The 17,744-nt window shown below is 42.2% G+C and overlaps 1 protein-coding gene and 1 long non-coding RNA gene across 2 annotated transcripts in view; one reads left to right on the top strand and one right to left on the bottom strand.

Moving 5' to 3' along the window:
• LOC115287879 overlaps positions 1-7,921 on the top strand; it is a 52,279-nt gene extending 44,358 nt beyond the window's left edge. Inside the window, exon 3 of the long non-coding RNA XR_003906698.1 lies at positions 7,798-7,921. This is a non-coding gene — a long non-coding RNA (uncharacterized LOC115287879). The remainder of the gene's footprint in view (positions 1-7,797) is intronic.
• The window catches only part of NCKAP5 (NCK associated protein 5), an 857,737-nt gene that overhangs the window by 124,081 nt on the left and 715,912 nt on the right, over positions 1-17,744 (bottom strand). The window lies entirely within an intron of this gene.

Genomic DNA, 17,744 nt, shown 5'->3' with positions numbered 1-17,744 from the left:
GATGGCTGAATGGCTCCTGTGGGGAGGGTCTATTTTCCTAATAGGGTGATCAGCTCTATGCGGATGCAAACCAAGCCCTGTATTTCTGCTCTGTTCCTGTGGTAGGGACTAGCTAAGCGTCCTGGAATGGATTCTCTCTTTTCTCTGGGCACATAGTTAGAGGCTGTCTCCCAGCCTCCTTTGCAGCAAGGTGTAGCCACGTGACATGGTTAGTCTAGTCTGTGGAGTGTGACCAAAAGTGATGTCGTTCCTGGCTCCGGAATATCTTCAGTGTGCGGTGTTAGGCTCTTTTGCCCTCCAGTGGCTTGAGGCAGCCAACTGGGCATAGCCACCTTGTAAACCATGTGTTAAGGATGGAGCCACTAGGGAGAAGGAGGTTCTGTTCCTGAATTGCCAACCGAAAAGGGTGCCACCTGGGGATCAGAGATAACTTTTTTGGATTTTCCATGAGGAAGAAATAAATACGCACTGGGTTTGAGCCATTATTCACTTGGGGGTTTGCCATCATGATTAATATTAGCCTGGCTGAGAAAGTCCTCCTCTGAGGTAAGCACTCTGTAGCGTGCAGGATAGCTACTCCATCAATCAGTCAACACACACAGGTTCTCACACACACACACACACACAGTCACAGGTGTGTAGGTCAGCAGACCAACGTGACTTCTCACACTGTGGACTGTCAGCTTCACAGGGAAAAGGCGTGTTTTCTGTCACTATGGGGGGCAGGGTGGGGGGATTGGTGTGATGTGCTAAAGTGTATTGCAATCCATCGTCAGAACACAGGGTCAGGCCAGTATAATCTACCATGCTCAGCTCTGGGGGGCAGCTAGTGCGAGAACCACAGGTCAGTGACATTTGGTGGATAACCCTGTCTTGGGTCTGCCCACCCAGTTCTGAACCTGTAATTCAGGGTAGAGAAGCATTTGCCTGGACAGACTGCACCCGGGGCTGGCTGCTCTGTATCTGGTGGGATGAGGGTGGAGTAGCCCCTTCTGAGCAGCAGATACTGATTGGCAGCTCTCCAGTTAATGATGGCAGTGGAGACTGGATGTGGTGGTGCACTTGGGCCTTCGGAGCTGGGCTGGAGGACCAGTTTCCCATATCCTGTTTCTCTCTTCACCTCCGGAGCTGCAGTTCTCAGGTGCTCCGTGAAGGCTCCTTGCATTTAACAGAATTCTGCTTCTGGGTTTTTCCTCAGGATGGAAGTGGGGTCTTCACTGGAAGGCCCCTGATGGCTGAGGTCAGGAAGACACTGAATCCTCACTTAGTGGTGCAAGGTGAGGGTAAAAAGTAGAACTTTTTGGCAGACATTTGGGCAGCATGGGAAACCAGGCTGGAAAAATCAAGTAAAATCAGGTGATGGAGCAGCCTTTGTGTTCAGTGACGTACTTCCTAAAGTCTGAAACGGAACGTGTGGGGTTTTTCATGCCAGGATCTCAGAAGTCATTAACTCAGCGTAAGAGGTAAAGAGGAAAGGACTTTTCTCCCCGCAGTCCAATTTGGTGATACAATTAATCTAGGCTTGTAATCACGCATACAATTATTCTCCCCTCTAACTAGGAAAATCTCTAACTAGGAGATGGTGTACATTTGATGAATGGGTTCTACCAACATGAGTAATTTAGGCTCAGCAGCAGAGGTAGAAGTGAATTAGTGTTTTTAACGTGATCTGCCCCAATACCCTTGATTTACTTGACCTTGGTGGATACTTCTGTGTGGACAGTCAGAATTCTACCCCAGGCCTATTGTATGTTCTCCAGAGTTGCTTTTTTTGCTCCCTGTGAAAAAGGCCTCTCAGTTAAAGGGGATGACTTCCATACCCACAATTGATTCTTGAGTTCCTGTTTTACGTATCAAGTGAGAAAGTCTGTTAATTAGCACACGAACTACTGCTAAACCTTCCCTGAAATGCCCACATTTCCCTGAATTCTGTTCACAATATGCTCCACCCATTTGAAGGTATCTTTTACTCTCAAAAGTTCATATTAGGATATATAGAAGAAGCATGCAGACATTTCTCAAAATCTGCCCCCTCCCCATTGGTATCTTTAACTGCTCAGTATCCTGCCCAGGAGACAGGGTATTAGGCACCTTCCTCACCTCCTTTGCTGAGCACTGTTGCTCCCACTCTCTTGGCCAGTTGCTCCTTTGGACTTGGCCTTTTATAAGGGATCACCCTCATGTGCAAATTTAGTGGCCTCGATCCTGGGCTGATCCCTCCCAGGAAGAACTCATTGGTTTTTCAGGTTCAGCTTTGTTTGCAGATCACCCTGACTCCACTTTGAAGAGCTCATCTCAACTCACAGCTTCCAGAAAGCTTCCTAGAGCCCTGCTCCTGCTCCCTCAACTCAGCCCCAGGCTGGCCCTGGGCCACCTATTTCATCTCCTTTAATCCCACCACGCGGGGAGCAAGTCTGGAGTGTGCTATTATCAAATCCTCTGAGCATCTTTTGATAACTGCTAACTTCAGATGATTTCCTATGAGTTCACCACCTTCCTGGGCAGCCTCTGTTACAGGGACAGAAAACGCAGGTGGTGGTGGATTTGGTATGTTTAAGAGACGTGTTCTAAATATGGCTCTGAGTTAGACATAACCAGGAGAATACGCTTTGTTCTTTCTGTTGGATAACAAGGCAATTTTCATAGGTATGTGCAAGGCTCCAGAAGGAAGTTCAAAGAATCTCAATAGTGTGGAGGCTGATTAAGATCATTTCTTCTTGGAAGCTTTACTCACCAGATGATTATCCAAAACACCCAAAGTTTTACTTTCTGCATATACTTAGACTTAATATTTTTGCCATCTTCAGGAAGTGTGATTTTTCATCAGCCCTTCCAGATACCATCAGGAGAGCAAACCCTGGTTCACAAGTCACAGGTTTCATTCTATTCCATTAAGAATTTATTATAAAACTGAATATTATATAACTGTCTATTATGTAACGGAGTATTAAATGATCATTTCTTAGATTTACAAAAATTTGAGCCTAGGACAGAATCTTTTTGGCTATGAGCTAATGTTTAATTAATTATGCCATTATTTCCATTTTGGGATATAACAATAACACATAATATCTGCATTCATCCATCTTGCTGATGCAACAGAGTATGGTTTTTCGAATGTTCTCCCGGAAGGTCTTTAAAAAACACCTTCACTAAGATTGGATCTCACTCAGAGTCTGAAATTTTGATAGCTTTAAAGAAAAACATATACAACAGTTCTTGCTAAAATTATTATTTTTCCCAACAACTCCTAGACTCCCCTGCACATCAATCTTTAGATGCCCCGGTACATTCTGTTTCACTCTGGATGCCTCTGTAAATGACATGGTTCTACATCCTCTTTTCTACTTCTCTGGGATCGAAGGTTATAAAATACTTTTGAAACAATTATTCTAGAACTATTTTCAAAACCTCTTCAAGGGCCCTTGCTACCATGACAACCTGATTATCCGGTGGCTGCCTAAGGGGGCATTTGGGTTTGGTGACTAGGAAGCTCATCGGGGCACCTCCGCAGCTTAAACTGATGACTGGAGTACCTCAAATCTGTCCTGTCCTCTGCAACTCCATTAACAGTGCCCTGAGGACCCACAGGGTGAGAACCAGGAGGAAGAAGGATGGGCATGAAAAGAGCAGACCTTGACCTTGGGAACCTCCACTCTAATTATTTCAACAAGAAGCATTTATGAAGCATCTACTGTGTACAGAGTCCTGACTATGAACTATGAAGAGACTCAAAGAAGCTCATTAGTGGAGCCTACTAAGTATCAATGAAGAGCCCAAACCCAGAGATGAGACCAAAAAAAAAAAAAAAAATCTTAAGGCAGAATATGCAAAAGAGATCCTGATAGAGTAAGGGTGATATGGAGGCGGAAGTGGGGTGGGATGGGGGTCAGCCTGGTAACACATACAAGTAGGATAATGTTCTGTGTAATAAATGTTCACACAACAGGGGCTTAGTTCTCACTCTCAAGCTCCCAAACCTCTTGGTCTCTTTATATAAAACAACAACGAAAAAGAAGCAGAACCAGTTAATATATCACAGCAAAGTGGCAGAACGCTGGGCAGCAGGATGTAGGGTAGGGGTCCCACAGCAGGCCACCTGTGGGCAGGGATGGTGCCAGTTCTGAAGAGTGATTCGCACCTGCTTGCCTGTGACTAATCTGAACACTCTCTGAAATGTCCCTTTTGTGTTCCCCCCTGACTCTGATCTGAGAGAGGAAGTGACTCAGCACAGCCTGAATCTATTCTGGGATCTAAGAGATACAGAAGTGCAGTGAAACTTCCATTTTTATCACTAATTACTTTAACAGGTACTTTAATAAGTGCTTGCCAATTGCCCCTGCTGGTTTGTAAAATTATCTACACCGCATTTTACATTTTTAATCAAGCTTTACTTTCGAGAAGTCTCCTGGATTGCTGACACTTTGGCTTTTTACATGTAGGGAGACAAATTTTCCCTCTGACTTCATAGAACTAAAGAAATTGGAGGGTGGGGAGAAACTTGGCCTGCTATTTTTACCGGAACTATTAGAAATAATGGTGATGGCCACTGGAGTCAAACGTACCATTTATTAAGAAGAAGTGAATCGCCTCCTGCCCTGAGGGGTGCGAAGGCTCTGTATCAAGTCTCTGCCCTGAATCGTTATCTCACGGATCCTTTAACTCATGGGTGAAGTTATTATCTCAACTTTAAGGGCTGAAGAAATCCATGTAATCAAAAATCTAAGGAAGGCGTCCTAAGTCAAAGGTTACATTCCAGTATGAGGTAGAGCCAGGATTTTTTCTTAGATGTGTGTCCTTCCAAGTCCAGACTTCTCCTGCATTCTACTTGCTTCTCACCTGAAGGGAGGGAATTGGTCTCTTTTGCAAGGCGAGTTACTCATTTCTGCCATAATTTGGGTCGCTTCCACCAGTAGCTGTAGACATTTATTGAGCTATGTGTTTCACATAGATTATTCTTTGAAATGCTCATCATAACCCACAGTAAAGGCATTATCATTCCCATTTTATAGGTGAATAAACTGAGGTATACAAGCTAAAAATCTTGTCTAATGTCACATAAATAGTATCTCAGGTCATATGAGTGTAGAGTTAGTTTTCTTAATTTCTATAATTGGAACTGGTTTATGATAGTTTATAAAAAAATTTACAAAAATAACAATACAAATGAATTAGACAGCTAAAGAAACCACATAAGATTAAAAAAAGAAGAATCTCTAAGTATAATGCAATATATCCACTTACTACACTAAAACATCATTCATACATTTATTAAAAACATACTTTCATTATTATTATTATTGTGTTATTATTATTATTGGTAATTTTATTGGTACTGGTGATAATCTTATATCCTCCTTAGAGCTCCACATTCTTTCTGGGAAAACACAATTTTGCATACAATTTGGATCTAACTGAAAATAAAACTAATGAGAAAAACAGCAAACATTTGTAGACTGCATGCCAGGTGCTGTGCTACGTGCCTGTCTTATTTTTTTCTTATTTAATCCTCATAATCACCTAATGAGGTAGAAACTATTATAACTTTGCTTTTTCAAAGGAGACCGTTAAAAGAACAAGAGCAGGTGAGGCACTGTTCAGTCAGAGATTTGAACCCGGACTCAGATGTCACGCCTGCCTTTGGTGGGGTCTCCTCCCTAAGGAAAAACCAAACCGAACCAAACCTCAAGGTCACCCAGCTATACACACACCTGACACCATCCCTCACATCCCTGTGTCGTGAGACCACTTAATCGGACTACATGTTTGTGTGTTACCATATATGGGAGAGGAAGAAGTAAAAACCATGTGAAGAACTATGCCATGTGGCGTCAGGGCTCAGTTTTGAGGGTACGAACCCAACTGAGCCGTGCTAGCATGAATAAAGTAACTTGCTGGAAAGAAAAGCCTCAGTGTCACGACTCTCTGTGGAAGAATCCTGCCACAGGCCCTCTTACGACAGACACCACACTCTCTGCCACTCTGCTGTCTTACTCAGGACACAGTGATGAATGAACACAGTCCCTGCCACCAAGGCGCATGTAGGAGACAAGCCGTCGGGCCTCCTCAGTGTCATGTGCCATGCAAATCTCAGCAGGGGGCGCCAGGGAGGCTTTCCTGAGAAAAATAGCTAAATTGAGATTGCAGGAACAAGAAATGATGCCTCAGGTGAAGGAGCCGAGAAAGGGGGTGGGGAGGCCTTCTGCCCAGGTGAAAGGTCCAGAGAGGAAAGAGAGATCGACATCTTTCTGCAAACAGTTGAGCAAGACCTCGGAGAACTCCGGAGGGTAAAAGGTGAGAGAGAAGTCTCAGCGGTGAGAAACCTGCAGCAGGTCACACAGTGAGTGGTAAGGGCTCGGACTTGAACTCCTCACTTTCTCCAAGGCACATGCTTTCTCCCTCATCCCTCTGCCAGCCCCTCCATGTTTTCCTAATGCTGAACTTAGCTGTGGGCCTCTGTGACTCTTATCTATGTAAACAAGCAAGGCGAGGTCTGTAAGAAGGCACCAAGGGTCCCTGGAAGGAAATGCACGTGCAGCTTCTGTGCCTTTGAGGGGCGCTTCTTCCTTGCAGGGAAGGCGGGGGGTTCAGCCTAGGGTGCTTATTTTGCCCCCGCGCTGACACTGTGCAAAGTGCTGCCAGCGCTCCAGAGGTCTCTCATCGCTAATCCCGAAAACACAGAGTGACTCCCTCGGTGAGCCGAAGGGGTTCATACGTGGTCCAGGCTGCTGGCAAGAAATCATACCTCGGCCCTGCTCTACTCTTGCAAGTACAACAAGTAGACATCAAAATAAAAAATTAGTGCTTCACACTAGAAGATAAACTCCAAGGAAGGGGAAATGTCTTGTCAGTATTTTCGAAACAAACCAACCCCCCAAAAACAAAAAACAACCCCAAAACCCAAAACCCACCAAACAAAAAATAACAAGAAAAATCAACAAACCCCCTGAAGAAAAAAACAAAACAAAACAAAACAAAGGAGAATTACTTATAAGATAGATGTGTGCCTCCTTACATTATTAAAAGAAAGCTGAGAAAAAGGAAATTCAGGGTTTGGGATATGACAGAACTGCTGGAGCCGTAACGGACTCTAGGATTCACCCTCATGGCACTTCCTGGCATGGGGGCTGCGGAAAGAACTAAATCAGAGCCACAAAACTGACTTTTGTGCTATGTACTCACCTGCATTTTACAGGCCAGTGTCCTGGTTTTAATAGGACAAGTTCCTGGGGTCCCACTCATTTTATATTTGTGAAGACATATTACGTAAACTCAATTTCTGGCTGAATGCTCAACGAGGGCCTTGTCGTCTCACTGCCCCTAATAGTTAATACTAAGTTGCACATTATCAGGGTTTCAGACCTATTACTTCGGTTTGCTTTATAGGCTTTGTTACCACAGATCCACATCACAGTTTCCCCGTGGCTTTATCCCCACAGCAGTTTTTTAAATCCACCGTTACTTTACCCCGTGGTAAGAAATGCCTCATGGTATTATAAACAAGCGGTTGAAAATTGTTATTTATGTGGCTTCCTAATAGCAGTTTGAAATATAGGGCATCAAGTTACTAACTTACAATACTGTTCAATATTAACAGTGGGAAAGGTAATATGTAAAACAGACATTAAAGGATTAGCTGTAAAATACATTCCACTAAGCTAAATCATTTCTTGGCAAATGGCAGTTTCCAGCTATTACGTAGGATTTATCAAGTCAAGTGGATTTATTTTTATTTTTCTATTAGTTTGCTAAATATATTCTATATTTAAATTTCAATCTTATGGATTTTTTTCCCAGGCATATTAAGAGAGGCTGTTGAAAACTGAATGTGAAATGGAAGTGATGCCAGACTTTCAAGTCAAAACTGCTCCTCGGTTTCTCCAGCAAATCCTCCCGCAAATTGACTAAAGATTCAAATGTAACATCCAAGAGAAAAGTAAATGGTTATGATAATACAAACATTTGTATCACAGATTAGGGAGTTACAGCTGCATCAGAGAACAGAGTGAAAGGGCCTGTTCTCCACAAAACATGAAACAATGTTTCTACTCTGTTTTCCCCCTTGTTTCAGACAATACTTAGTTCTAATCAAGCATGTTCTGTACACACTTATAAATTTGTGAACAGGCGCCAAGGAAGAAGGTGGAAAGAGAAATCCCTAATCTCCCAGGGTGGAAATTGTGAAGTATTAAATGGATATTCGATGCATAAATACAAATAACATAATCTCTCTATTTTCTTCTGAGACAGTTACCAGTTACTATAATCCTAAAATTATCCCATCTTCTCAAATCTCTCAAGATTTGTTAATTTTCATAAACTGCTTTGATGGAAACTTTCTTAAAAGATGCACAGTAACCTTTCTCGAGCTCGCCTTTTATTTCAGATCATGGGCAGCATTTTCAACCTCAGAGGATACCAAAAGTGCATTCTTATTTTTCAAAGGAATTGGTTATGGATCTATGAATAACTATTACAAAGATAGGAGCATTTTGAAGCCAAGAAACTCCTCTCACACTCATTTGTGAGAGAGAATCCAGATTCCCAAGAAGTAATTATTATTGTAAAATTAAGGGTCCACTTAGAACACTTGTTTAATAATCAGCTGGTTTTTTATGGGTTTGTTTGTTTTTGTTTTTGTTTTTTTGAGAGACAGAGAGAGATAGCACGAGCAGGGCAGGGACAGAGAGAGAGGGAGACACAGAATCCCAAGCAGGCTCCAGGCTCTGAACTAGCTGTCAGCACAGAGCCCGATGTGAGGCTGGAACCCACGAACCGTGAGATCATGACCTGAGCCGAAGCCGGACGCTCAACCGACTGAGCCACCGAGGTGCCCCAATAATCACCTGGTTTTAAAGATAAAACTTTTTTTTTCCGGAGACTGTGAGTTGGACACTATAGAGATTTCTCCTCAAATGTCCTGTTAATAATTCTAAGGGCTTCAAAACATTTATTACATATAAATCATGACTTTTTTGTTCAGCTCTTTTATGTGGGATGGTAAATTTCTTTTCATAAATACTTTTCTATTGATCGAAAACTAATGGAATAAGATGCCCTCCAACTTGAGTACATAAAAATATAGTCAGAGTGTAAAATGTGAGTCACTTATTCAGAAAGCCCATGGTTGGTTCCCGGAAGATGTCACCTTGCCCAGCAAATCACCGAGCTAGGCTAGGTCGGAGTCGGGTCCGCAAGCGGCCATGTTCATCGCATTACCGCACCACCTCAGTCAACCAAATCCAATGATTCCCCCCACCCTTGATGAGCTGACTTACTTATTATTACCTTTTTAGCTGACGTATTTAAAACAAAGAAGATTAACAGCTAGAAAACTATCTTTTATTTTTTTCATGTTTATTTATTTATGAGACAGAGGGAGACAGAGCTTGAGGCAGGGAGGGGCAGAGAGAGAGTGAGATACAGAATCTGAAGACAGGGTCCAGGCTCTGAGCTGTCAGCACAGAGCCCTACACGGGGCTTGAACCCATGAACCGTGACATCATGACCTGAGCCAAAGTTGGACGCTTAACCAACTGAGCCACCCAGGTGCCCTGAAAGCTATCTTTTAAACATGCAGGATAAAGCCTGGGTTTGGGTTTACAAATTAGCTCCCTTCCCCTTTTGCTAATTTGGATTAGTGGGGAGGCGTAACCAGGGAGGCAAGGGTGGAACATGGCCAAAGTATTATCCTGCTTGGGTTCAGATTCTGGCTGAAGACAAGTTACTGTATCATTTGAGCCTTAGTTTCCTTTGTGGATAATAATAACAATACTAACTCATTTTAAGGGTCTCGTTTTAAGATTTGATGTTCAAGAGAAGGGACTCTGGAATTACAAGGTTGTGATAACTATTCAGTTCACCAAGGGATATGGGACACATGGAATGCTCGACAAACGTTAGCTATTTTCATAACCAGTGACAGAACTTGTGTAATGCATGGGGCCATTTGTAAAAAAAAAAAAAAAAAAAAAAAAAAGACACTAAGAATTTTAAAGTGGTGACCAAATAGCATTACATCAAGCACAGGGACCTTCTATGCCCCTGTGTGAATGTACAGGTTTGCACCCAGAAAGTCCACCCTGGCTCTTACCTTATCTGGTGATCACTAGACTTGGAAAGATACTCCCAGACCAAACAAAGATCTGCTTGTGTTCCCTTTGCTAAGCTTCCTAAGAGTAGACTTGAATTTTATCATACTTTTCAATGACAGAATAGTATGATTCCCGCCCCCCTCCCACATCTTTCTGGAATTAGTGGCAGTGCCAAACGCATGCCTGACAGTATAGAACCAAAAAGAAGTCTTGAGGCAGCTTCCTAATATCATTTCAAGTGAAAAGCCACCCTTCTGGTAGCATGTAGGTGATCATAATTTGCAACACAAGATCCCAAACTCCAGAAAATGTCCAGAGCAGGGCATCCATTTGAGGTAGAAAAAAATACAAATAGCAGGGGAGAGGAAGGTCAGTATTTCCTGGAAAGTCAATTTTGTCAATTCTGAGTTAGGTACTTTATAATCGGAATATTAAGAGTGGCTTGTTCCAAGTTTCTCCTGTTTCCATTTACTTCCTTTCTCAGGAGGATTGCCCATATTCTGGAAAATACTCCTGCTTGGATAGGAAACATGGGAGGAATCCCTCGCTGAGGCATCAAGATGGCTCCACGTGAAGGTGAGCAAAGCTGGGTCTTATATTCACGTTCTCATTTCTGTGCCCACTGATGGGACTTTCCTGTCCCACTCTTTATTTGGTAATGTTTCTTTCTTTTTGAAAGAGAGAGAGAGACAGACAGACAGACAGAGTGCTGTTGGGAAGAAGCAGAAAGAGAGAGAGAGAGAGAGAGAGACATAGAATCTAAAGCAGGCTCCAGGCTCTGAGCTGTCAGCACAGAGCCTGAAACAGGGCTCAAACTTGTGAACTACAGAATCATGACTTGAGCCAAAGTTGGACGTTTAACTGCCTGAAGCACCCAGGTATCCCATTTTTTCTCCCCACTCTTTAGCACCCTCCCTATGTCATACCACTCCCTGATTTTCCTAATCCTGAAATTCACTTACACTTGTCCTGTTGCTACTCATGGTCCCTAACATAACACAGAATTGAGGATCAGTTATAAGTAAACACCCTAGGCAGACAAAGAATGAAGTTAGATAAAATGGCAAATAATGTTTTCAGAATTCTACCCATATAACCTTTCCTGATAAATCTCTGAGAACAGACAGTTTCCTTTGCCACTGCACTGCCTAGACATGGCCTCCCGAAGACACACAGAAGTCAGGGCACCAGGTTTCTCCTCTTCCCCTCCCTAACCTGCAATGTGTAGCTATAATTGCTAACTACAAAAACAGCTATTATTATTTTATACCATGTGGTCCAGCATCACATATCTCTCAGTGTGAAAATCCTTCAGCAATCTCCAATTAATCTTCGCCTGGACCAAGATGGACTCTGTCATGTGCCACCAAAGAACCAGGAAGCCTGCTGCTGGTCAACGGAGTAATTGGGAGGCTCTTAAACTCCTTTTTCACATTTACTTCTTGAATCTGTCACTAGACCCTAGGATCATCTGAAAGAATTAGGCAGCTCTCAATACGATCTCATTATTGACATTTATGTTGATCGATGTTGGCTCTTACAGAATTGGAATCTGCAGATCAATTTCCTTATTAGATTCTTTCTCACTGCTGCCATAATCATTTTATCACATAGGCTGCTGCTATCAGATGCTGCTTTGTCACTGTGTAATGGGACAAGCTAAACCAGTTCCTCTAGTCTGTTACAAGAAACAGAAAATTCTCCTGGTTTTAAATCTGACATTCCTCAAATTTTAAGAAATTCCCTGATAATTATATTTGAATGTCCTCTGGTTAAAACCTATGCCCCGTGGAGGAAACAATGATAATTAAAAAAAATTTTTTTTAATGTTCATTCACTTTTGAAAGATGGAGAGAGACAGAGCCTGAGCAGGGGAGGGGCAGAGAGTGAAGGAGACACAGAATCGGAAGCAGGCTCCAGGCTCTGAGCTGTCAGCACAGAGCTCGATGTGGGGCTTGAATCCATGGACTGTGAGATCCTGACCTGAGCTGAAGTCAGTTGCTTAAATGACTGAGCCACCCAGGTATCTCCGAACTAATGAGAATCTTAAGGTAAAGGTACACAATATTTGTTAGAACCACTTCTTTCCACACAGAGACTGCCCAATGTCAAAGTATAAAACAGGTGCCATCCACAGGGTGATTTTTGCCAGCTACGTAGAGCAGGTGATAATGTCAGTCTCTGGTAGGCTTCCCAAACCTGGCCAGGTCGTTTTGTATACAGGGGGAGAAACAAACCCTCCAAGATGCTTCTAGCTCCACAAGTGGTCATCAGTTGTAAGAGAGCTAAGAAAAAACAACAAACAATAAACCCAAACAGAGTGGCTGCCTTCAGAGGAGGCATCCCTGCTCTAGAGAGGCCAACTCAAGGGTACATGCTGAAGTGGTCAGGACTGAAATCAAATATGAAGCACAGTAATCTAAATATTTTCTTAAGTCTAATATTAAACACGGCATGGAAGGAATACATAATCACCCTTGTATCTACACAGACCTGCAGTTCCTAGGAAATACAAAGACTCTCAGGGTTCCTTAATGTGAGAGCCCAAAAGTCCATGAGTAGGATTCAGAGCCTTTGAGAACTTGGGAGAAAAAAAAAAAGCATCTTTAGTTCCACCATACATGATCTAAAATTTGGCATTTCCTTCAGTTAGGAATGTAGGCGTCAAACTACAGTGGTATCGATTGGTAACTCTGTCACTAAAAGAGATCACAGACACCTTCATGTCATATGGCACTTGTGGAAAATGTCTCTAGATATTGTATATTGGAACCATTACATAAGAACAGCCATTGGAGTTTGTTATTTCATGCTTTAGGAATGAAGCTCATCTTATATATTTTTCCACATCTTAGTAATGGCACCTCAATGTAATTGGTTTCCTTTTATAATCCCATGTGGGATTTTGGACGTAAAAGCATTATTCTGAGAAGGGGACTATAGGCTTTCCTGGTCTAAAAAAAATGGGCCAAGGCTAAAACACGGGTATGAACCCCAATTACGTCATGACTCCCGAACCCTCCATCTTACGCTGTGTGTGACATGGAGACCTTCGGTCATGCTCTGACTTGCAGAGCCGTGGGTGGATTCCATCCATCCTGAGTCCTGATGGTCACCTCCAGAGAAGCGCTGGCTCTGATTGGGCAAGGAACTGACATTAATTTGAATCTCCACTAAAATAAATGAGCTTTCTTTTCATTGCCAAGCTGAGCTCTACAGCTACGATTGTTATGTATTGTTGCAATCTAGGCCTTAATGGCATTTTAGCCCTGTGGTGGGTTCACAGAGAAACTATTTTCAAACTTCAAAAGGCCATTAAAACATGTGCAGATGTCTGGAAAATTAATACTATTATCTAACTCTCACCCTTTGCCTGTAGGAGGCAAGGAAAAGACAGGCTCAATAAAGATATTAGAGATCAATACATGGTCATAAAGCAAAGTGCTGTCCTTCTGGGGAATGCGGATGGTGACAAGCAAGGAATCCGACAGTGCTTGTGGAGAGACTTTCTCATTAGATTTTGTGTAAAAGTCATTCACTTAATATATTAAAAATTAATAAAATTTTAAAAAATGTTTTATTTATTTTTGATACAGAGAGAGACAGAGCATGAGAGGGGGAGGGGCAGAGAGAGAGAGGGAGACACAGAATCGGAAGCAGGCTCCAGGCTCTGAGCTGTCAGCACAGAGCCCGACGCAGGGCTCGAACCCATGAGCATGAGATCATGACCTGAGCCGAAGTCGGCGGGCTTTAACCGACTGAGCCACCCAGGTGCCCCTAATCGATTAAAAATGTAAAGAGAGAATAGGGATGGGATGCAAGGTAGAAGAGAAAAAGAGATAGAGATAATTTTCTGCTACCCTACTTTAATTTTGATGTTCAAGGTCCTGAGATCTCAAGAGTGGAGGCGTTCATTCATTCACATGACAGAACCCAGATTTGTCAAGGTTAATGTTGAACAAGGTACAGTTTCTGTTCTGAAGTGTTTTGAATTTTGAGAGACTTTGGCTCTTTCTGTAAATTTGCAGTAAAGGGAGGTATTCTCATGGTTTCAAGGCTTTTGTCAAGTTTTTAGTACCACAGTCTCTTTTCTTCCTTTTTAACATTTTATTTCCAATAGATTTTATTCTGTAAGTGCCCCAGCTACCCCAATAAAACATGAAAACAAAACTTAATTTTTTATCACAGAATGGAAACTTTACACTTTTATTATAGGATTTCTCTTAGAGAGCTCTTCAATATAGAAAGAGGAAAGAGAAAGAGAAATGTTTTAGAAGACATTTTCAGCAGTTTTTTTTTTTTTTGTCAGTTTTCTCAGATGGATGGAGCTGACCATGGGAAATACACTGGAAATTCTTAAAGCATTATAAGGGATCATCTCTACAGATAGTCCTTCATCAAAAAGCCTGAAAACACCCACAGATTGCGGGTAGTGCATCCTTTTAAATTTGAGAATAAACAAGACCGTGTCAGCCAAGCCAAGATTGCACCTAGCTGTAAGAAACAGAAAAAATGTACTCTCAGGGGCGTAGACACGAACAAATCTTAGGGATTTGTTTTCTCACACAGCAAGAAGTACAAGAGGTAAGGGATCATTGAGATTATGGGGGTTTGTTAGTACATCATAACCTAGCTTATACTGACTGATGAAGTAAGCTCAAATGGAATGACAGTCAAAAAGATCAAGTGGCAAAAGGGTCTAAAACAGGGAGGTGTATTAGCAATCCCTCGACCATACTTTAATTTCACTGGAGTAATTGTGGGTAACACATCCTTCTGAATGGAATGCTTTCCTTTTCAGTTTCAAAATAAGGACTCTCAGGGGCACTTGGATGGCTCAGTCTGTTAAGCATCCAACTTCAGCTCAGGTCATGATCTCATGGTTCATGGGTTTGAGCCCCATGTTGGGCTCTGTGCTGACAGCTAGCTCAGAGGGTGGAGCCTGCTTGGGATTCTGTATGTCCCTCTCTCTCTGAACCTCCTCTGCTCATGCCATCTCTCTCTGTCTCTCAAAAATAAATGTAAAAAAAAACTAAAAAACTAAAAACAAAATAAGGACTCTCAGTATTGCATTGAGCTGTCAACAACAACAACAACAACACAAAAATCCTGACTTACAATCTAATAAACTTATAGGGGTTTATGTGTGTCTTGCTCACACAGCAGGACATCCATAGGTCGGCAGTTCAGAACTGGTGTAGCAGTGCATTCATGTCATCAAGAAGTCACACTCTTCCTATTCCTGCCTTGTTCTGTCATTTTTTGTGTGGGGGCTTGTGCTAAGATAACCACTATAGATCCTGGCATTGCCTCCACCTTCCAGATAGGAAGAGGGGGTAAGCATAAACGAAGAACACTACAGCTGTGCCTAACCCCTTTTATTGGAAAACAAAAGCTTGCCACAACTCCCCATGGCAGATTTCCACAAAGGCCTCATAGGCCAGATGCAGGTCAACCTGGACTCTCCTAGTACAAAGGGAAGCTGAGAAATGGCACGTTTGGCTTTCCAGTATCTGGGGTAGAGGAAATAAGGAAGATAGGTGTGAGCTCAGTGTGATGATTATGAGTGCTACTTACTAAATATGTCCAGTTCCCTTTCCTTCTGGGGACATGTCTTCTTGTGTTTCGTAACGCCTCTGTGGTTGAGTGGGGCCATATACCCAGTCTGACCAATGAAATGTGGGTGGAGTGCTCAAGACTGAAGCACTTTTTTTTTTTTAAGAGCAAAGCATTTTTAATAGTGATGTGAACCCATCCACACCTCTCTTCTCAGCCTGGTGATTGGCAATGTTTGAGATGGTGGCTACTCCATCAGCAATGCCTCCTGAGCGTCTAAGAGGTGTGAGTGGCTTCTGCACTAACCTACAAGAGTAATCTAGCATATGTAAGAAACAAATCTTCCTGTCTAAAGCCACAGATGTTTTGTAGCTGTTTGTTACCACTGCCTATCCTGACTGATTCAATGAGTCAACTTAAAATGTCATCCAGAAGGACCAAGTTTGAGAGGCAAGTAGGCCAATGTATTAGAGATCTCTGAAGCAATACTGATTTCAGTGGGATGACGTCCTGAAGCCAACTTTCCCTACCTCGAGTGCAGTTAAGTGGTCTTTAATTCATAATGTTATTGCCGTCCTTGGACTGTCCACAGGACACAGACAAATGATCTCTCTCTCCTGTGTCTCTACATAGGTGAGTGGCTAATGAAACAGCGTGTTCAAGGTAAGCCACCAAATTTAATATGAACTTCTAGGATGACCACGCACAAAAATTTAATGCATGATAATGAGGGATGGCATAGTTTATGACAAACCTAGTTAATGATACAGTTCATATGTCTGCATTGCTGAGCCTGCCCTAAAAAGGAAGATAAGAAAAAAATTAGGGGTGCAGGGAGGTGACTAAGAGTCAAAGCATTAAGGGCCTCTTCAGTTACATTGAGAATCTGATTTTATCTCTACATATAGCATTTCACATCCTCAGCAAAGTCAATACAAATTCACTCAGTAGTGACAGGGCTTTTCCACAAGAACCCTAAAGCTACCAGCGTCAAGCTCCTGTAACAGAGGCAAATCATTTGGGAGAGAAAAGGGGACATTAGGAGACTTGAGTACAAAGGAGGTGGACTGCTTGACTGGCTGTTTCAAGTTTCACTGTTGCTCATGTTTCATTTTGACTACTACCCCGTTCTTATCATGGGCTGGGAGAAGGAAGCCATATGGATTTGCACCACCAAAATGCTTAGTTCCACAACAGATGGCAACACGGAATCTTTCACAACCTGCTTCTGTGCTAAAAGTCACTTAACAGAACTTCAGACTCTCTGGATGGAAACGTGTGGAGAGTGGGGTGTGCAATAAGGAGAGAACCAAATGGCTCTAAGTGTCAATGCTGATTTGGTCCCTTCTAGACAGTCACGCTCCAGTTCCCCCTTGCAAAGGTCAAAGGCTAGTTTGAAAACAGCAATGGAGGAACGAAAGATTACTGTCACGTAAGCTACACTTCCATGAGAGCTTTTGATTGCTCCTTTAAAAGAAGGTGTGTGATAATCTCTTCCTTTTGCAAAATCCAAGTAGGGATTGCTTCACCTTCCCTGCTTGTGTACATGCCTCAATTTTTTTTTTTTTGTGGTTGTCATCTTTAAGTGTCAATTTTTAAAGCAAACGTAAATAGTGCATCTTTAGGGGCATTAATAATAATGGTTATAGCTATAGTTCCTTCTAAATATTTCAATGGATTCCCACTCTTCCATAAAAAAAAACATAAACCCTTTAAATCTTTGAATCATTTAATTTTATGTGTTCTTTTGGTATTTCATTTGGGAGTTATGGGGTGTGAAATATGCACCATGATGAGAAAACAATTAACCAGCACACCTGTTGTTTATGTATATTGTATTGAAGGAGGGCCAGCTGGAGCTATGATTTTAATCCACACTATGGTGTCAACCAGGGGGCTATCAGAGGTGACCTGACGACACGGCATTCATTACACTTTCATTTGTATTACATGCCTTGCACTTTGCCCTGATGTTGGAAGGATACTTCTCAAGTTAACATCGTGTTTTTAACTCATAATTAGAGAGATTTTCAGATGTAGCAGCAAAAATTCAAGTTCAGATTTACTACAGAAGAAGTAGTGAGTTATAGAACT

The sequence above is a fragment of the Suricata suricatta genome, chromosome 3 (assembly GCF_006229205.1).
Source record: "Suricata suricatta isolate VVHF042 chromosome 3, meerkat_22Aug2017_6uvM2_HiC, whole genome shotgun sequence".
Lineage (NCBI taxonomy): Eukaryota > Metazoa > Chordata > Mammalia > Carnivora > Herpestidae > Suricata > Suricata suricatta.
Note: the sequence above shows the minus strand (reverse complement) of the source record. Positions and strands in the feature narration are given on the sequence as shown.